The sequence below is a fragment of the Zalophus californianus genome, chromosome 4 (assembly GCF_009762305.2).
Source record: "Zalophus californianus isolate mZalCal1 chromosome 4, mZalCal1.pri.v2, whole genome shotgun sequence".
Taxonomy (NCBI): Eukaryota; Metazoa; Chordata; class Mammalia; order Carnivora; family Otariidae; genus Zalophus; species Zalophus californianus.
Genome location: NC_045598.1, coordinates 60,831,329 through 60,854,035, shown reverse-complemented (window position 1 = coordinate 60,854,035; position 22,707 = coordinate 60,831,329). Strand labels below are relative to the sequence as shown.

General features: G+C 36.4%; 1 non-coding gene across 1 annotated transcript; it reads left to right on the top strand.

Moving 5' to 3' along the window:
• Positions 1-7,113: 7,113 nt before the first annotated feature.
• LOC113917701 lies at positions 7,114-7,277 on the top strand. Its single transcript, XR_003518328.1, has one exon. It is a non-coding gene; the product is annotated as a U1 spliceosomal RNA (small nuclear RNA).
• The last annotated feature ends 15,430 nt before the right edge of the window (positions 7,278-22,707 follow it).

The window sequence follows — 22,707 nt, the reverse complement described above, 5'->3', positions numbered from 1 at the left end:
GCATGAGCAAGGCGAGAGGCAGAGGGAGAGGGAGAAACAGACTCCCCGCTGAGCAGGGAGCCTGACGTGGGCCTCGATCCCAGAACCCTGGGATCATAACCTGAGTTGAAGGCAGATGCCTAACCAACAGAGCCACCCAGGCACCCCTAAATCATATTTTTGTGTAATCAGTTTAGCTAGATGGTTATTGATCATAATGATCTTTCCATAGGAGCAACTGTTAGTTTTATTGATTTCACTCTGTTGTTTGGTCTGTTTTATTTAATTTTTCTCATGTATTTATAATTTTCTTCATTCTACTTACTTTGGCTTTAATTAATCTTTTTGTTTAGCTTCTTACATTTATACACTAAGATCAATAATTTTGAATTTTCTTCCTTTCTAATATAAGCATTTAAACTAAAAATTCTCCTTTAAAAATGTGTTAGTGGCATACTATAAATTTTGATGTTTTGTTATTTTAATCATTCAGTCCAAAATATTTCTTAATTTTCCTTGTGTTTTCATTCTTTGGCCAGTGGGAAATTTAGAAATATTTTGCTTAATTTTCTATGTCATTTCTATAAATGCAACAAACCACTCAGCTTGTTATTTTTTTTTTTGCATTCAATATTCAACAGTCTTTTCCTATCTCTACTTTATTCAATTAAACTTTATTTTGAGATAGATTCATTCGCAGTTGCAGTTGTAGAGAGATTCCACGTAACCTTTATCTAGTTTCACCCAATGATAGCATTTTCCGAAACTATAGTACATATCACAACCAGAAACTGGACATGCACACACAGTTTGTATACAGAATGTCTCCATTGGAACATGGAGCTCTCATTCTGCCCTTTCCTAGTTACAGCCGCTTCCTTCCCACTCCACCCCTGTCTAACCCCTGGGGATGCTATCTGCTTCCCATTTCTATAATTTTGTCACTTTAAGAAAGTTATTTAAATGGAATTATACAGTAATTTTTTCTTTTAGGATTGGCTTTCTTTCACTCAGCCATTTCACACAGAACACACTTCTTTGGAGATCCACCCAAGTTGTTGCCCATATCAGGATTTTGTTGCTTTTTATTGCTGAGTGGTATAGTTTCACACTTTGAAGGAAACCTGAGTTGTTTCCAGTTTGGAGCTATTACAAATAAAGCTGCTATAAAGATTTGTGTTTGGCTTTTTGTCTGAACATAGGTCATTATTTCTTTGGAATAAATACCCAAGAGTGCAATTTTGGGGTTATACAGTAGCTGTTTATTTAGTTCTTGATGAAGTTGCTGAATTGTTTATCCAGAATGGCAGTATCATTTTATTTTCTCACCAGCATTTTAGGAGTGATTTGGTTTCTCTGCATCTTCCAGCATTTGGTGTTGCTATATAGTATATAATATATATAATATAATATGTATGTATAGTATATACATGTATATATATATGCAATGTAATATTCTCCTTGGAGTACAGTGATATTTTAAGTCTCCACTTATCTTATCCCTCCTTGGGGAAGAGTATATTGTTGGTTGGTAAGAAAACTCTGGCTCCCTACTTGGCATTCTCTGACACTACCCTAGTACAGATGTTAGATCACCTCATCACAACTTCACAAAAGTGGAAGTCCAGGCTCTCCACTTGCCCTTTGCTAACACAGATTGGGTGGAACCACAATTTTTGTATGTGTGTGTTCTTTGGGTGGACTAGAGTGATTATGTCTAAAACATCTCTGTTGTGCTAAGCTGCCTCTTAACCAGTTCTTTGGATAGAGAGAACAGTTTCTGGTGAGGCCTCTCTTTTCTGCTCTTGTCTTTTCAGGTTGCTAGCTTATTCAGTCCCTGGTCTTAGATCTCTGAGACAAAAATAGAAACTCCAAAAAATCACCATCATGTCATCCCTTGGATGCTAAGATACATAGTCTATCTTTGCTCCACCTTTCACAGACTTTTTGTGTTTATTTAATAAATTATATTCAATGGTTTTAGTTTTTTTTTAATTGGAATAAGTAGGGAAACATATGTTTACCCCATCTTCCTAGCCACATAAATGTCAATTATCTTTTAATTAAATTAAGAACAAGGAAGAATGAGTTTTTTATATTTATTATTTCTGAAACAAAGATTCTTTTTCATAGGCCTGGGTTTTCCAACTATCTATCTGGTATTATTTTCCTAAGGATGTTTTAACCCCAGCCACAGCAGTTTCAGTGATGGATGAGAAAAAGCATCCAGCTAACAGTGAATTGACAAGTAAGTGAATGGTGATAAAATGGGTAACAGTGATGTTCGCATCTTACTTCACTATTGGTTTGGTAATGGTTATTTGCTGTTTTTTAATGTTGTTAATTTTAAGTGTGTTCATATCCTTAAGAATGAGGAGAGAGGAAGAATTAAAGGATAGGGAGATAGGTCTCTGAAGAGGTCTATTTAGAACATAGAATAACACTTGCCTACTAAAACAGGAAAAATAAAATAGGATTTTTTTGATGTAGATATATATTTGTGGGTGGTGGAAGAAAAAGTTGGGATTCTTGTCATCCCAGGTAACAGAAACATCACCTTTTTCTCTGAAATGAAAGTTAAAGGCATCTGCTAAAAGTGAATGTGAGGTGCAAATGTCTTAATGAGATGGGAGATTTTGGAACAGTTTCAGCTGGAGTTGCAAAAGGAAGCAAAACAGAGGCATATTAAAGGATTCATGGTCATAACCAAGGTCCCAAATGAAGTTGGGGACTACAATCCTATAGTGATATTAAAGCACTTTTTCCCCCTCACTTAGTGTTCCTTATGCCAAGTGAAAGGAGAGAAAGTACGCAGCTGGGATGACAAAAGCTTTCAATGTTTGTAGGGGAAATTGGAGAAGGGATTTAAATGTGAAAAGGTAATTTATGAAAATTGTTAATAATGTTAAATACTACAGAAACATCATGGTACATGAGGGATTGCAACATACCTTCTACTGCCTCAAATCATGAGGTTTTAAAATGTTCATGTTCTCCAAAATGGCAGCAGGATATTTATTAAAGCCTGCCATTTACCTCCTGTCTTCCAAATAACAATACCAAAACATCTTTATATATATATATCTTTTTAATTATATTCACACATGAAAGAGGGAAATTACTTTAATTTAGACATTCTATTCTGATAAAAGGGAGTAAAAATATTTTGCATACAAAATCTTCCTGAATTTACAATGGGGTTATGTCCTGATAAACCCATCATAAATTGAAAATATTGTAAATTGAAATGCAATTAATATACTTACCCTATTGAGCACCATAGCTTAGCTTAGCTGAACTTAAACGTGTTCAGAACACTCACATTAGCCTACAATGGGGCAAAATCATCTAACACAAAGCCTATTTTATAATAAAGTGTTGACTATCTCATGTAATTTGTTGAATACTATACTGAAAGTGGAAAACAAAATGATTGTCTGAGTACAGAATGGTTGTAAGTGTATCACTTGTTTACCCTTGTGATCCTGTGGCTGGCTGGGAGTTGCAGCTCACAGCATAAGTTGAACCATGGTACTGTAGTACTGTACTGTTACTAATCTTAGCTATGGCTCTTATAATTTAAATCTAATCTTCATTTTCTCTATACACTCATAAATAGCTCTTACATTAGTATCTTGCTCCATTCACTTCAGCTGAGCATACTCACAAGGCTGTCTTAGAAAGTGCAGGATTTTTGCTTGTATGTTCCATACGCTGTGTTGAAAGTTTCACATGTTACTTAGTATACTCATTACAATAGCTCTTAAAAGTATTTACTGTGTTGCACATGAATAAGCAATCTCAAAGGTTTAATAACTTGCCTAGGACTGTCACCTTTTTAAGTAATAATCACAGTAATCAAACCCGGTCTCTTTGTCTCTGAAGTCAGTGATCTTTCAACCTTATCCTACCGCCTTTCATTTTGTAGTATCATCATATATTATCTTTTAATAATAAAAAATGCTTTCGTAAAACCTTGTGCCATATTCTACGTCAAGATTCTTCTCAACTTTTTTTTCTACTTTGAGTATTTTAGTTGCCTACATATGAAGCATCACCGTCCCAACCCCTTTTCCCCAGATCCTGGCAGTAGGAGCTGGGGCAACGCTGTTGAAACTCATGGTTCTGTAAATAAAAGTTTCAAAAATACTCTTAGAGTGAAAGGACTAAGTCTTTACAAACATGTCCGCTGGACATTTAATTATTTATGACCATTCTCACCTTAAGAATCTAATACATTTGAATTCAAAGATGAAGTGATTTTAAAAAATGAAGTCCTATTTTTTTTAAAATAATTTTGGATCTCCTTACTTGGAATTCACTTCTAAGCCTCCAACACATAGTTTTAATTTTCTTCAATGATGGAATATCAATATTATCCTTTCAGGGTAGGTTTTATTTTCAAAAGTGTCATTCTTATGAATATAATAGCTTATATTTACTGAGGTTTTACTATTATCAAAAGATGTGCTAATGTGGGGTCATTTAAACTCTTTTGGGTATGTAATGCACATAGCTATAATGAAACAGAAATGAAATTATAAGACAACTTTTACTTAAGCATTTATTAATGTTGTTTATACAAAAATAACTTGGTCTACTGTGGAGCCATAGTTTGCATCTCTACCTTATGAACCAAGAACTGATATCTGAAAGTGAGAGAAAGAATTTGCATTTGTTTCTTCTGAATTTCTTTTTTTAATGAGTTGGTAATGTCTGTGGTACCCACTGCTGATATAAACCTGACAGAATTCTCAACTCATTTAGTTACTGTCTCAATAGGCAAACACTGCTTGGTGGGAGTGATGATTAAAAAAACAAAACAAAACAAAACAAAAAACAGAAACAGAATAATCATGGAAAAAACAAATCCATAACGGGAACTTTACTCATGTTGGGCTCTCTTGTCCCCTCAGAGCATAGTGCTTTAATTATACAATATCTTTGTTGAGTGATAGCCATACTGGAGAGGAAGCAAAGTTGAATGATGAACAAATCTCCCTCTCATTGTGTGCCTTACAACATCAAAGGCAGGAGATATAGTCCTGAGAATGAATGGTATGAACCATGCTTCCCAGGCTGTTAGGTGTTATTTATAAGGAAAAAGGAGGTAATTACTTCATGCATACTGATAGGAAATGGGGCAAAAAAGAAGGAGAATCATTCCTATCATATACAATTATTTTATGATTTTCTCATTCCTAATTCCATGGATTTTGTAATCAAGGAGAAAGATAAATCCAGATTTGCCCCTGAGATATACTCTGCACTTTGGAATACATCTCAGAAACAAAGAAATTACTGATTGTATTTGTTATTTCCCACAATGCGTTGACATTGGGGCCACCAATTTTCAAAAACATTTTATATTACAGATAGAAAAAGAAGTTTTCCATTTGGGCCTGATTCCCTTATTCAGAGATATGAACAATCTGGAATAACTAGAATTTCTATTGAAAGTCATTGAAAATTGAACAGGGTTTTTTCCCCAAGGGAAGAAAGGAAAATGAAGTTTTAGGATCAAAACAGTCCGATTTGCACAGTGATCCTCACATTGCACAATATATAGAAGATAAACAATAACTTTTGACTAAATGTACTTGAAGGTGTGTGAATGTCAACATCTTTTAGTAAACATGGAGAAATATATATTATGAACAATTTGTAAAAAAGTACTTTTCTTTTTTCTCTGAAGCCTAGAATAACTACCTTCTCATTGAGATACTTTATCAATAAATTAACATAGTGATATTACTGTATTTACCTTCCTGATCTCAATAAATCCATAGTTATTTATATTAATAATTAAAATGTTTATAATATCAAAGGTTGTCTCCAGTCTCCTCAGTTCAAATTCAAACCCTCTCACTGAGTAAAGAATAAACAGAGAAAACATATAAGATAATGTCATTTCAACATGAATGAATCAGGGTTTATAATTATAGTCTGAGGATCAAAAAGCAAACTAAAACACACAAATGCACACACACTCTTTCATAAGATAGAAACGGGTCAGTTCTTCTCCAAACAAAACAAAAATGGTTTCCGTAGGAACAAGGCATTATGTAAAAGCTCTATTTGAGAGTTTCTTTTTGAGCTTCAGCTTGCAGATGAGCTTGCATTGAAAATCAGCTATTGCCTCTTTCAAAGTTGACAGGTACACTCAAGCAGCTAGAGAAAAATACCAACAGGTAACGGCATGTGCATTACTGAGGGATGCTTGTACAGCAGAAATGATTCGTATCAATCTTTTCCCAAATGGAGCAATCTGTTAAGTACCATTGTATTATTTTTTTAAAAAAGATAAAAAGAAAATATCTTTGAGCTTTGTTTTCAGCAATACATTGAGCCATGGAGGAGGGGGTTCTGAGGTAAATGCTTTTGAGTATTAGTTTGAAAGGTTTTCACTAAAACAAAAATGGGAAGGCTCTGCATGGTGGCTAACAACCATTGGGGGTGGCAGGAGGCTTTTGAGTGAAATAAAACCGAGCTGGTGGGATAAATGGAGATTTTATAGTGCCTTAACTGTAGAGAAGTTAGTGGACATCCGTCAAGCTAGGTTAATGGTGGGTGAATGGAAAATGGTTTAAGGTAATTTCCTAAATGGCAAGCTATAGTAGGTATGGATTTGCATAAATTGCAAAATGCATTAAAAAGCTCTTTTTTGGCCACATACATATTTTCTCATGACTTCTTTTGAACCCCTAAGAAAATTAGTAGCTGCAAAATTATATCCATTCAGTGTGGACCCTGGGAACTACTTGGGAAGAGCAGTAGAATTAAATGGACTTCTGCACTTAAGCCAGATTGGGCAGTGCTTTTATTTCTTCATGTTTAATTTGCCTATTTGCCATGAAGTCAAAAGCACAATACATTTGGTTAAAAGAAAATTTCAGAGATACCAAGAGAAAAGGAATATTTTAGGATAAAATATAAGATGGTGTGGATTTAAAGTAGAGGTGTAGTATCCTGTTTTTACTTAATATTAACTGATTTAGGACAGCTGTGGCATCGGGTGGGGGTGGAAGACTGCCAGGTAGTGAGAGAACGTGCTTGACTGGCATGCAGTCCTATATGCACGCACACTGCTGGGATGGAACTCAACAGCTCAACAAAGGGGTTTAAAAGTAGAAGTAAGGTACCTGGCAGGGGAGATACCATGATCATGAAGGTGGTTTTCCCAGGGCGAGGCTTATCCATTGCACTCCGGATGTGCTGACCCCTGCGATTTCCCCAAATGTGGGAAACTCGACTGCATAATTTGTGGTAGTGGGGGACTGCGTTCGCGCTTTCCCCTGGTTATTGCAGTTTATGGAAAGGCAGAGTTTTGGCTGTAACCGCGACGGGGTACAGTAGAGCGTTCACACGGCTTCAGACAAACTTGGGTTTGCTGAGCTTGTTTTGTTTTCTCCCGCCTTGAACAGTTACGTTTTTCAGGACACTTGCTTTTAGGGTGCTTGGGAGGTCTTTTCGATTTTCTTGGGGGAGGGGACAACCAGCCACGAGGGCTATATGCTGCTGGTTAATTCTGTTGACCATTCTTTGCCCACCGATCTGGGTTTCCGAAACTGGTGGAGGTTTCCTGGACACAAAAAAAGAAAAAAAAAAAAAAGTAGAAGTAAGGTATTATTTCACTATCTGCTAGAGGAAAATGATATTCAAACTAAACAGGAGATATAATGATCGTCAGTATTTAATGTTAACTATTTTTTCAATCAGTAGATCTGAAGAGTGAATGATATTTGTTTATAAAATCACATATTCCTTTGTCTTTCCATATATACCAGGAAATATACAAAATCAATAGCAAATGTCTTCTATTTATATATTAATTAGACTAATAGTACTTCTACTGATAAAGGTAATATAATAAAGGTAATACAGTAAAGACAATTGGGGCTTTATCATATTTGAGCTCCATTAAGATAGGGAATTTTTCTCTCTTTTCCCTTTACTAGCAGTTTCCTGAGTATCTAAAAAAGGCCCAGTACAGGATGTTTGTTGAGGGTTTAGTTTAAGTAATTCAACATATAGCATGACTCTACGCATATCTGAAATAAATACTACCATCATTTTCATCTTGCTTTTAGTATTCTATTTCTGTTCTATTTCTACCCAGGCTAGGATTTGTGATTTTTATCATATGTGATCATGTAAGTATAGATGGCCTTCTGTGATCAGGTTTGGTTTTGGCTACTGGTACTGTTATCAGTTCCCAAAGGCAGACACATTGGTTTACTTTTATTTGGATCCCCAGTTTCTAATAGAGTGTATCATATAGTCAGTACTTAATAAAGATACATTGAATGAATGCATTGAGTGTATGAGTATGGAATTCTGGTTCCAAATAGAATATAGTCTTTTAGAGTTCAAACATTGTATATTAAGAGTAGTGGCTAAGAACATTCGCTTTGAGGTCAAAATTAAAAAAAAAAAAAGAATTTTTGCCACTTATTAGATGGTCAACAGTGAGCAAGTTAATTAAATTCTATGTCCATTTTTTAAATTTAAATATTGAATTATAATAATATCTATCTAAAAATCTTATTGTGAAGAATAAATGAGGTGCGATATGCAAAATTCTTAGACCAGTGCCTGGAAAGTAGCAAGTACTCAGTTCTGTTAGCTACCACTGCTTCTTTTATCCTTGATGGCACCTGAAAAAATCCTGGACATCTAATGCCTGTGCTCAGATAAATCTGGCATTAAATCTTTGACTTTATTTCTTTCTAGTTGCATGACTTTGGGAGGTTACTAAGCCCTTCAGAGACAGTTTGTCCCTTTGTACAATAGTATTATCAGTAATGAAGGAAATACCCTATTATATTTTAGGCACACAGTGCATTATAGCTATAATGGTAAGTGCCTATGTCTTATTTACTTTTCATTTTGGCCACATATCATGCCAGCATTTTTGCCTGTTATGGATGGATAATATGGTGGAAGGTGGAGCATCTGTTCCTTACAGCTATCATATCTTCTCTTAGAACCAAAGTTACTACTAAGATCATGGTAGGACTCATTTCTCTAGGACATTGTTGTCAATGTGTTTTCATTATGGATCAAGAATTTCAGAAATATCTGGCCTAGGAGTCAAGGTGTTGCCTATTTGAGAAGATCATTGGAGGATGTCCTCCTTCCTTTCCCAACCCCCAGTTATGTCTGTCGACCATGAGCGTTCAAATATCCAAACCATTATTTTCATAAAAGAGTAGTACAGTTTTGCTATAACCATACCTCTTAAACAATCATGGAGATAATTATTGGACACAACTATCCTAGCTTTCCAGAATCTCTAGTCACTCCTCTCTTCAAAGATTTCTAGACTGGTGAACTTTTCAGAACCTTAAAACATCAAGGAAACCTCTTAAAACAGAAATGGATGCTCAAAAACAGAGGAGGGAAGAGTAACTGTGAGGAGCCATGAAGGACACAGAGTGGAGCATACCAATATTAGTCATTGGTGGCTAAGAGTGAAAGCAGTAAGTCTCAATTCTTATCCTAAAAGAAGCAAAGCAATAAAAATTAGCTTTAGTGCATACATGAAGAGCACTTCAAAGAAAAAGGATTTTTACAAAATATAACTAAAATTTGGAAGAATCCCAATCCCTACTTTGACTTCCCATTTTATAGATCAAGTAACAGTGTCCCACTTCATGGTCCTGTCTAAGGTTGCAAACCTAGTTTACTAGTGGGGATATAACTCAATCTCAGTTCTTTTGTTACCTATATTCTTAGCAAATTAGAGAAAGGGAAAGAAATGAACAAGAGATTAACAGAATTATCGCCATGGCCTGACTATCCAAGATGTCCTTCAATAGGCTTTGTTTTTCTTAAATGTATCAATTCTTCCTTTCAACCATAGTCAGCTTCTAGTAACCCAGTTCACAGCAATCCATTTTATCTCTCTCCCTCTCTTTTGCAGCAATTCTTTTTGAAACAATTTATTCAACTGCTCAGTGAAGGCATTGGACTGTTTCTCTTTAAGCAAAGTTTATTGATATTACTTGTAACTGAGTGCTTTATTTCTCTAACTGCTTTGAAGCCAAAGACATAAAGACACATCGTTCTAGATTACATTTTTAAGGACTCCATTCAAATTTCTACTTTATTCTTTGGCTCTCTTACCCCGCCTAGTGGATGACCACCATTATACATAGTCTTATTGGGAAGAATAATTTGATTTTATTTTGTGGGAAAATTACTTGCCTGTGCCTTTCTCATTTCTTATTACTTGATGTTTATTTCTATTAAAGAGAAGTACAGTTTTGCTATAACCATATCTCTTAAACAATACTCCAGCTTAAGTGTGCTAGGCTTGGTTTTTAATATTATCTTTTAACCTTCAGGACAAAATTTTTAAGATTTTTTTAAATGTATTTATTTGACAGAGAGAGAGAGGGAACACAAGCAGGGGGAGTGGGAGAGGGAGAAGCAGGCTTCCCGCTGAGCTGGGGGCCCGATGTGGGGCTCGATCCCAGGACTCTGGGATCATGACCTGAGCTGAAGGCAGATGCTTAAAGACTGAGCCACCTAGGCGCCCCAACATTCAGGAAAATTTAAAAAAATATGGTCTCACAAGCTTATGTTAAAAAATCATGATATTGCCTTAATTTTTAATTTTCTTCAACATTATTAATTTTCTGGGAAGACTGATAATATTGCATCACTTTTTATTCTGCTCTACATCTTATAAAGTTCCTTCATATATTATCTGATTTGAGTCATATAATGACCTGCCAAGGTAAACAGGTCAGTCATCATCATCCACATTACAGATAAAGAAATGAAATTTAGGAGTTAGCTGGGCTTTCTAAAAGTCACATAGCCAATGAAAAAGATAGAGTATTCAAACTTAGGTCTTTCGACTTTTTGCCATATTCTTTTTTAAGCAAATTGTTCTAAAAAACAAAGGAAATGACAAAGATGATTTTTTTTAAATCATCCAATGATTTAATATTTATTTTATTTTTTTAAAGATTTTATTTATTTATTTGAAAGAGAGAATGAGAGATAGAGAGCACGAGAGGAAAGAGGTTCAGAGGGAGAAGCAGACCCCCAGCTGAGCAGGGAGCCCCATGTGGGACTCGATCCCAGGACCCTAGGATCATGACCTGAGCCGAAGGCAGTCGCCCAACCAACTGAGCCGCCCAGGCGCTCCCAATGGTTTAAATTTTAACCTTGCAGTTACCATCTTGAGAAAAGTGGCATCATTCCTGATTATATATGATGTACCTTTGTTGAAGCTTGTCCTTTGCTATTGTGTGTGTGTGTGTGTGTGTGCGTGCGCGCGCGTTCATACACGTGCTTTTCTCTCAAAACAGAGAGGAGAAACTCATAAAATGTGGTTAATTCTTACTATGGTTGAAAGGCAAAGGTTATAAATCAAATAACAGTAGGGTGCAAAATCATTTCACATTGAAAATAATAAGGGATGAGCTTAATTATTGAAGAATTACCTGCTTCGGCAACAAATTGGAAAGATAGTATGGGGAACAATTTTCCTGTTCTCATAAACAACTCACTGCTCTGAATACCTTGTTTGGTGCCTAGAAAGGAGAATGGAAGCCTTCACTTAGTTTTGTGATGCATGACATTGAGTAGTTGATGAAAGCAGTTTTCACTATGATTATGAAAGGATAAATTTGTTTCCACAGTGGAGTGCTATTTCCTTGGGGAGGTGGATGAGTCATCTTCTTATAAGGAGTGATGAACAATGGACTTAAAATGAGACTGCACTTAGAGAAATATTTAACACCAGCATGAGGGGCAGTTGAAACAACTTTGGAAAATAGAATCAGCCTCAAACTATTTAACAACATTGGATTAGAGGTTAAGATGGTTTATGTGCTATATTTATTAATAATTTGGAAGATGAAGTAGATATGAAGTTGGTAAAGTTTACCCATTATACTAAGTTTCTGAAAGTAAATATTTCAGATGATGGTTAGAAACTCCAGATGGGGTATTAGATAGTATGCTCTCAGAAAATATCAGACAAGCCTAAAATAGTATAAGTAGTTGAAAATAATCTCAGCTATGTATGATTTTTAACCTTGTGACAGTTCAGTCAGTCCCTGTGGGGTCTAGAGCCAAATAGGTGTTTAAGTTGTGACCATATGGGAAATAAAAGTACTTTGTTAGCAACTCATAATCTAAATGACAGCTGCCATGATCCCATGATCTCACTTCTCAAAAGGAGTGCACTTCTTTGCTTGTGATTATGCCTACTGGGAAAACCAGAGAAAGTAGGTATTCAAAGATATGAGGAATACATAATGCTGAAAGATGGTTGCAAGCCAAATACAAACAATTTGTATATATCATATTTATTCAGTAAGAGCAAGCATCCTTGATTGAGATATTCTGTTCAAGACAATGGGAAAAATCATTTTTTTATCCTATTGTCCTTGCTTGACTAAACAATACCTAATTCAAACTAAAATTAAATTATTAGATTAAAAAATTTTAGACCCTCTACCATGAAATAAAATTTTGAGGGGAATTTAGCACCACAATTATAAACTATGTTTATTGTATTTATTTTTTTATTTACTTTTAAAGATTTTATTGATTTATTTGACAGAGAGACACAGCCAGAGAAGGAACACAAGCAGGGCGAGAGGGAGAGGGAGAAGCAGGCTTCCTGCGGGGAAAGGAGCTCCATGTGGGGCTCGATCCCAGGACCCTGGGATCATGACCTGAGCCAAAGGCAGACGCTTAACGACTGAGCCACCCAGGCGCCCCAGTAGGGAATGAATACTGAAAAGACAAGATCTAGTTCCTTTTGTTTTTTTTTTAAAGATTTTATTTATTTGACAGAGAGATAGAGCGCACAAGCAGGGAGGAATGGCAGAGGGAGAGGGAGAAGCAGAATCCCTGCTGAGCAGGGAGCAAGATGCTGGGCTCAATCCCAGGACCCTGGGATTATGACCTGAGCCGAAGGGAGATGCTCAACGACTGAGCCACCCAGGTGCCCCTGCTTATTTCATTTAAACATACTTAATCAGATGATTACCTCTATTTAAACATATCAGTCAAATGTGGGTTTAAGAAATGTCTCTCATACACACAGAATTACTTAGTATATTAACCCATTATATTTTCATGTGCTTGTCTTCTCTTAGGCATTCAACCAACTTGTCTGGATAAATTGCTATTTAACTGTGTACACAGGCTCAGATATGGATAAATTCTACAAGCAGTATTGATAATATAGTGTGTGTCAGACACTGTGTTTGGTTCTGAAAATATAAGACTACGTTCTTGCCCTTTGAGAAATCTTCAGATCATAAGACGCTTAATCATATTTCAATGTAATACAATAAGGTTTCCAAGAGACAGATGTTTCAAGATGCTTTGGAAACCCAGAGAAAATACCATTTAACTCATTCTGAAGTAAAGTAAGGAAAGATTTTTAGAGGGGGTGAGTTAAAATTTAAAATATGAGTAGGATTTGTCACATAAGAAGTGGATAAATATATTCTATGTGAACTCCATGATGTAAAGAATGATGCAGTGTGTTATATAACTCCAAATGGAATTTATATTCCATTTATGTATTTTACTGATTATACTATGAGAGTGTAAAATGTATATCTGTGTGTGTGTATCTGTAGATTTGTAGAGGTGTGTGTGTGTGTGTGTGTGTGTGTGTGTATGTGTGTGTGTGTGTGTGTGTGTGTATGTGTGTATGGCGTGAACTAGGGTGGGAATAGAGGCTTCTAAGATACAGTTTTGTCATTTATTGAGGGCAAAAAACTTAAAATAGTTTGGACCCTCCATGATAAATGTTCTTTCCTCTAAACACCCTCTGCAAATTTGAATCCAGGGAGCCTTAATAGGCTTGTTCTATCTGATCCTGACTGCTGTGAAATAGTCTCAGACCTGACACATGGAAAATATCAGAAAGTCTCTTTGGCTCATTTCAGGATGAAGGTCACATCCATATTAATTGCCCTTATAGTGAAGCCTTCCTGGAGGCCACCTGTCAGCACATCTGGAGTTCATGTTGCCACTGCTTCCAACACGGCACCATTTCCATCCCTACTCTGACTTCAAAGACCCATCAAGGTTGATGGTAAGGACCTGGGAAAGGACACAGCAGAGATTTACTGGCCCAGGCTCAGGTTTCTCCTCGAATACTAAAATTCCCTTTTCTCAGTTTCAGGACCGAGCAAAAGAGAGGTCATTTAAATTTGGTATTTTCCAAAATGCCCTTTGAACAGATACTTACTGGAAAAAAATGTTATTTGATTTCCCAGGTTGCACTCAGGTTTTAGATTAAACATGAATCAAAATGATCTGTTTTACATATCAATGAAATAAACGGCACTACTTCAGGGACCCCACTATACATTTGGGTTCAGTTTGAATGTTGTGACCTTAGTATTTCACTGAATCACATGGAAATAAATAAATAATGCATATGGGATTGTTATTTGGTATTAGCTACCCCCATCTAGACCCCAAACTCAGACCGAGCAAGATGAACTATCTAATGAATTCTATGAGGGAAATGAACATCTCAGGATGAAGTCATATCTACCTAACTTGAGTTTGTGGGAGCCAAAGGAGTTTTCATTGGCATTCTCTTAGAGGTTTACTTCCCTCCCCAAATGGCTAAACCTGTTGCATTCTTAATTCTCTTTGATCACTTATTTAAAACTCATTGTTAATGCATGTGACATGGGGAAGAAGAAATACTCCTTGATGAAAAAAGTGTGAGAAACACAGAGTATTCAAGTAAGGAGATTTTTTTGTTCCAAGGTTTCTCATAGTTTTTGGTATCTGAACCTCAAAGACAAGGTATGATTTGGAGAAATATTTCCTTATTTTATTTTCCCAATTTACCTGTGTTTTGTCTGTTTTTTCCCCAAACCATTTCATAGAATCTGCTTTAGGAAATGCTAACTTAGCCTCTGATATTCAAATAGATTATTTTCATGTGACTTTCAGTGCCTATTAGCCGCCTGCTGGAGATGGCATCACTAAGTCTATCACTGCCCAAGACTAGTACTGACTGTTCAATGTCCAACACTGTCTTGGCCCAAATTTTGCCTTTTTGACAACCTTGCCTAACTCTGGACAAACAGTCTGTGGTCTAAGTGGTCCACTGACTGAGATCTTCTGCTTATATTATGTTGGGTGAGGACACAGACAAAACAGGAATAGAAGAGAATAGTATGCTGAATGGTGATCAATGCCATGAAGAAAAATTAAGAAAGATAAGCATTAAAAAAAAATGAGAGATGAGTTACTATTTCATATAAGGAAGACAGAAATGGCTTCTCTGATTGGGTGATATTTGGACAGAGACAAATCAGAGGTGCATAAGTGAATTGCTGGTAACAAGTGCCAGTAGATTAAGTGGGCCTCAAGGTAACTTTGGGTGAAACGTTATTATTGTTTTTCAGGACCACCAGTAGGATCCATTTGAGAATTGCTAGCAGTACGGGTATATGATTATTTTCATAATTCAAGTTCACTTATCTGGAAAGATATAAATACCTTTCTCCCTCTTTAAAGATATACCAAATTATTAACAAAATGTTAATTGGTATCATTCTGATTTTCATTCAGCGGAGTTCTAAATCTAAACTTAAGCAATTCTTAAAAAAAAAAAAGCATTTCTCAAGTCCATGTATGCTTTTCTAAGCACTCATAACTCTAAGAAAAGTTGAAGTTTGATTGCATAATTTCTTCTACAGGACAAGTTTTTTTCTCTGAATCAGAATCACCTTTCTACCTTGCTGAATTGATATATACATTATTGAAGAAAAGTTAATATTACTTTCTGTTTCTTCCTAAGAAAACCATAGTCCACACGTCTGTTATTACTATTTTCTCTTATTTTTAACATTCTCGTATTTTAAAGTCATAATAGTAGCAAAAATAACAACAAGAACAGCTTAGTTTACTTTGCGGGTGCCATTACAGTTTTATATATACCTTTCATCAAGGTAACTTCTATAACAAACTCATAATCAACATATTTTTGAGCAATTACTATGTGCTGTTGTCCAAATTGCTGAGAATACAGAACGCTGTAGACAACAGAGGACTCTTCTTTCATGGAGTTTACATTCTAGACTAGACAGACAATAACCAACCACATGAGCTACTCCTGAATTTTCTCTTCCATAGGTGAGAAGACTGAGACAAGTTGAACTTAGGTTTGCCTCATTTTAAAGCCAGAGCTTTTCAGAGTTATGTCATTTCTGCATCTTAAAAAGGAAAATAGAGGGATGCCTGGGTGGCTCAGTTGGTTAAGCGTCCAACTCTTGATATCGGCCTCATGGTTTCAGGATCCTAAGATTGAGCCCCACGTAGGGCTCTGCTCTGAGCGTGGAGCCTGCTTAAGATTCTCTCTCTTCCTCTGCCCCTCTCCCTGCTCTCTCTCTCTCTCTCTACCTCTCTCTCAAATAAATAGTTTTTTAAGTAACAAAAAAAGGAAAATAGAAAAACTCATCAATAAGCTGAAAGGCCATTAAAGTATTGGCCCCATTTTGTGACTAGAGGCATGATACCAAGTTCTAGAATAAGAATTTCTCATGTTATAAGTCACTCGTTCTCCAGCTTTAGCTTGGAAAGTATCACTTGAGATACTGGTTTAAAATAAAGATGTCTCAGCTCCATCTTCAGACTGTAGGTCTGTAGTAATCTGCATTTTTAATAAGGATCTCAGGTGATTCTGATGCAGATGACTTATGAGCCAAACTTTGTGAAATGTATTTGACAACAGTAAGGTCTGCACATTCTAAGGCAGATGGTCAGTAATTAAGCTAATGGGTCCATCAGACAAGACAGGCGTGAACTGGGTCATGGAAATGCAGCATCAAAGAGAGCTCATCAGAATGAGTTAGAAACATCAAAAAGGTAACAATCTTGACCTTGGCCTTTTTTTTTTTTTTTAAATCTCAGACAGTGCTAGTTGATTTGTGTCTGTTAGTCTATGTATGATGTCCAGTCACCAGGTGCAGGCCCTGTAGATTGCGGTGGGTTTCATCACTCAGGGGAGCCTCAGTCTCTGTTCAGCAGGGACACACTCATCAGAAGCCTTGAACAACCTTCTTCCCAAAACTGGAGAAGAGGTCATGACCACACTACTTTTAATATCAGTAGCCACAGATTAATTTAAATGAAGTATAAATCACCTACTTTTTAAATTCAACTCTAAAGGGAGAGATTTTAAAGTATGGCAAGCTTTGAAAAGCGTAGCATATACAAAATAACAGAAACATTCAACAGGATTTTCAGAAAAAGCATTATAATGATCCTTTTTAATTCATTTGAAATATAGTTCATAAATCTAAATATATTATTTAGTATATTGCATTAAACACAAATACCTTTCTTTTTTGCTGATAAAATGTTCTTTGTTGATTTTATTCTAAAGGGAAAAAGTCAGAAATAGAAAGTACTGAAAACAACTTGAAAGACTGTGCTAAAGTCTCTTCCACAGGTAAGTAGTGGCTTATTCATAACTTCCAGTTTGTGTGATAGCAGGCCAGAGAAAATTCTTTGTTTAAAATTTGAAATGACATTTAATTACCCTGTTTTTAGGAGGCAAGTGGATTTTTAAATTTAAGTAAGTTTCTTTTATTGGCCTTTTGTCTTTGTATAGTTTGAGGAAAATGATTGCTTTTTTTTCTATCTCCTGAGAGGGCATTATCTCTAGAAACTATTCATTTGAAGATCCTTTGTCATGCTTCTTTAGAGCGCCTTTTAAAGACACCAGGGGAGAGTGTTTTAGATGAATCTACTGACAATCCAAAAGCTCAGGGAGGTCACCTTTTCCATTATCAATGTCTAAGGATCTGGTCTATCAACAGGTTAATCTAAATGAATGAATCCTCTTAGTGAATTAATATGGTTTTAACTAGGATTCACTTTTTTAAAAACAATGTTGCTGCTTTTGGGGTGCCTGGCTGGCTTAGCTGGTCAAGCATGTGACTCTTGATCTCAGGGTTGTGAGTTTGAGCACCATGCTGGGCATGGAGCCTCCTTAAATAATAATGTTGCTGCTTTTGTTGTCTAATAACTTTAATGATTCAAATTATGAGAATTTCAAATTTTGGCAGACTGGCCAGTGTTTTGGGGGAACTCCCATTTTTCATCATGTAGTTTATATTTCATTTCACTGTCAAGATTAGGAAGTGGTTCTGAATATGTCAGTGTCTAGCACCTGATATTTCTTAAGGGCTTAACAAAACCTGAAGCAGTATATTTTCAGCGATTTAAAGGGAAAGAAGTTTTAGTCATTCCATTTTATCTGTGATTCACCTGCTCTTTAAAAAAATAATTAAAATACTTTCCACCCTCTCTGGTGATTACATGTTCAGTATCTTTCTTTCCTACTTTGTCTCTCAATTTTGAACTTCTTGGAGATTTTGTCACGGCACTTAGCTCATAGATGCTTAATAGATATTTGCTGAATGAATGGATGGAATTAATAGGAAATTTAGTTTGTCATTACACGGAATACATTTCTCAATAGCAGGAAGCAAGGAGGGAAATTCACAGGAAAGACAAACTTCTTGGGAAACACAGAAGACAGGATGAAACCATATTCAATCACCTGCCCCTGCTTTCACTGCATGTGGAGTGGCCTGGTAAAAAAAAAATCCCCTTTGTGTGCCATCATGAGGTCAGAGCTGTAATTACAGGACTTCAACTTGGTAACTGTTTGATCTTGGAGAAGTCACTTTAATTAATTTACTTATGATTCTTCATTTTAAAATAGGTCTCTGTAAGAAGCTACTTCCATAGATTCAGGTGATCATAAAGGGCACATACCATACTGCTTGAACCTTTTAGACCTTCTTCCTGAACAGCCGGTTACCCTATATCTTGTGCTCTGGAAGGAGGGTAATGATTTTGTTTTAAAACTTTGCCTTCCCATTTCCTGAGTATCTGTCTAGAAGCCCTGCAATTCACTCAGGCTTAATTTACAAAGTGGCAGATTTCTCCCTTCAGGGCAAACACATCAGCTGCTGTGTTTACAAAAGCAGTGAAGGCATATTCCTCTTTCTCTTTTAAAGTTTATTCATGCCTCTATGTGCTCAAGGAGGCATGACTAAGCTGCATGGCATGAGGAAGTCTCAGGAAGTAGAAGTCTTTTACTAGTTATAGAGCCTAGTTCTAGCAATACAGATTGATTAAAGTGGCACAGTTCTTCTAATTTATTTTGTGCTTATAAAGGTAGTTTTTACATATAAAAATGGAACCTTCCCTCTATCAGGCAGCATCCAGGCACATTTTCACATTATTTAACTGCATAAAGTACTGAACTGAGAATCGGGAGCTGTGGGTTTGGTTTATGTCTCTGACCTGTTTTTTTGACCTTGACTTACCCCATGACTGGTTATGAGGGGGGTGGAAGCATAACAAAAACTCTATATGCTTAATAATTTTCATAATTACCAAGTGTGTGCCATTTTCACCTCCATCAAAAAAGGGGGGCAGGGAGACCCCCACAGTCTCTGAACTAATTTTACTTCTCTAGCAGCTCTTAACTCTGATTTAAACTTCAAAAGCCAAAAGGGCAATATTTTAAAAACATAAATTTGATCATGCTTAAAACATTCTGATAATTCTGGCTCCGCGTGGTCAGTGAGAATAATTCCTAACTCCTGAGCATGGCCTTCAAAGCCCTGGATGAATATTGCTGCAGCCTATCTTTGACATGGACGGAGCAGGGCACCTGACTTACTATCTCATCTCTGACTGCTCTGCTCTCTCTTATCTACCTTCTGCACTGGTGCCGGGGACCACTCTCTGCCCAGGAAACACACCCAGCATTTTCCATCCATACTCCCTTTGCTGATGCTGTTTCTTCAATTTAGAATGTCCTTCCTCCCCTTTTTACTCCTCTTTTCTACGGGATGACTGAGGAAAGCTCTTCTCTATTTCTTTCTCTAACATTCCTCTTCAGAAATCTATGCTACCACAATAGTGTGTGTACATCTACATTGCTGCATTTAACTCATGGTACAGTTACTTTTACCTGCATGTTTCCCCTGCTAGCCTTTGAGATCTCTGAAATCAGGGACTATTTTTTGCTTATTTTTAATTTTCTTGTGCCTTCTACAGTTCTTGTATGCACTAAGTGATCACTGAGTATTTGATAGATGGTATTGTATTTCTGGTAAGAAAAAAAATTTTTTATGTTGTTTTTGTTTATTTTTGACAGAATTGAGACAATGGAACTGATTTGAGAAAATCATGATTCCAACAAAAATTGCAATTTAATTAGTGCTTTTCATTTTGAAGTAAACAGAGTTTTAATACTAATATCTACCTTAGTGAGTGTTTACTATGTATTGACACTATGTTAACAATTTTAGTATTATTTAACTCAATTCGTTTATTATATCTGAAAGTGGGTATTGTCTCCATTTATAGATAAGGAGAATGAAGTTAAAGAAGGCAAATTGCTTGATAAAGGTATCAGAGCTAATTCATGGCGTAGCCTGGATTCAAATTCAAGCTTTTTTGGCTCCAATCTATATGACTTAGAGTCCTTCTGAGTTTCTTCTCTATTCTTTACTCCCCACATACAACCCATTGAGAGGTCTTGTTGATAATACCCCCTTCCATTAAGTCCCAAATTCATGTGCTTTTCCCGTCCCCTTTTTGGCCCTAGCTACCATTATTTCTTACCTCGACTATGGTATTCACTTCCTCACTGATTTACCTGTGGTTACTCTTGCCCTTTATCCCATACTTCATTCTTGACTCATTTCCAGAATCTTTTTTAAAAAACCACACATATTACCACATCATCTTCTGCTTAAAGCCTTCTGGTGGCTGGCTTCCTGTTGAGTTTAGGCTAAGATCCAAGGGGCTTGCAAAGGCCTCTATAATCTGGCCCAGCCTTCCTCTCAGACTTCATGCCATGTTAGCCTGTTTTTACACAGAATTGTCCAGGCACACAGGCCTTTTGTGTGTTTCTCAAATTCTCCAACCTTACTCTTATCTCAGGGCATTTGCATTTGCTATGCCCTCTTCTTATAAAGTTCTTCTTCCAGATAATTTCATGACTGGATCTTCTTAATCATTTAGGTGTCAGAGAGGCTTCTCAGGTCTAATATGAGGAATCCATGGTCTCTATTACTTTGTCATATTACTATTTTCCAGCTTTCTGACATGTACTGCTTTTTGAAATAATCTTATTTCCCCCTTGTCTATTTCTCCCCATAAGAATAAAATCTCAGAATGGTAGAGACTTTGTTAGTACTATTCACTATTATTCCAAACTTAGTCAAAGTACATATTTCAATGTATTTCATGCCATTGATAACAGAGTTATAGGAAAATGCACAATTAATTCCCATTTGCAGTTTTTAAGCTGAATATCACTCATCTGATTTGGACTTCTGAAACAGTTTCCTCAAGGCAGTGCTATATTAGAAAATAAAGTCGAACTGACCTGATCTAAAATTCTGGTTCCACCATTTACTTGGCTTGTGACATTGGCCTATTTGATTCAATCTCTTCATCAGCATACTTCCTAAAACACAGTAATACCTATAGTACATACATAGTGATACTGAATGACTGGCACACTCTCTGGCACTCAATGCATCTAAGCCATTTTTGTGTTTAAATGTCACATGATGGATTCAGAAAAGAAATACCAGGGGTGCCTGGGTGGTGCAGTTGGTTAAGTGTCTGACTCTTGGTTTCGGCTCATGTCATGATCTCCGGGTCATGAGATCAAGCCCCGTTTCAGGCTCCGCATTCAGCACAGAGTCCACTTGATTTTCTCTTCCTCTCCCTCGGTCCCTCCAACTCATACTTTCTCTCTAAAATAAATAAATCCATCAAAATCTTAGAGGAGAACACAGGCAGAAACCTCTTTGACTTCGGCCACAGCAACTTCTTGCTAGATACGTCTCCAAAGGCAAGGGAAACAAAAGTAAAAATGAACTATCGGGACTTCATCAGGATAAAAAGCTTTTGCACGGCAAAGGAAACAGTCAACAAAACTAAAAGACAACCTAAGGAATGGGAGAAGATATTTGCAAATGACATTTCAGATAAAGGGCTAGTATCCAAAATATATAAAGAACTTATCAAACTTAACACTCAAAAAACAAAGAATACAGTTAAGAAATGGGCAGAAGATATGAACAGACATTTCTCCAAAGAAGACATACAGAAGGCTAACAGACACATGAAAAAGTGCTCAACATCGCTCAGCATCAGGGAAATCCAAATCAAAACCTCAATGAGATACCACCTCACACCAGTCAGAATGGCCAAAATTAACAAGTCAGGAAACGACAGATGTTGGCGGGGATGCGGAGAAAGGGGAACCCTCCTACACTGTTGGTGGGAATGCAAACTGGTACAGCCACTCTGGCAAATGGTATGGAGGTTCCTCAAGAAATTAAAAATAGAGCTACCCCTATGACTCGGCAATTGCACTACTAGGTATTTACCCCAATGATACAAATGTATTGATCTGAAGGGGCATCTGCACCCCAAAGTTTATAGCAGCAATGTCCAGAATAACCAAACTGTGGAAAGAGCCAAGATGTCCATTGACAGATGAATGGATAAAGAAGATGTGGTGTAATATATATATATATATATATATATATATATATATATATATATATATATATATATACACACAATGGAATATTACTCAGCCATCAGAAAGGATGACTACTTACCATTTACATTGATGTGAATGGATCTGGAGGGTATTATGTTGAG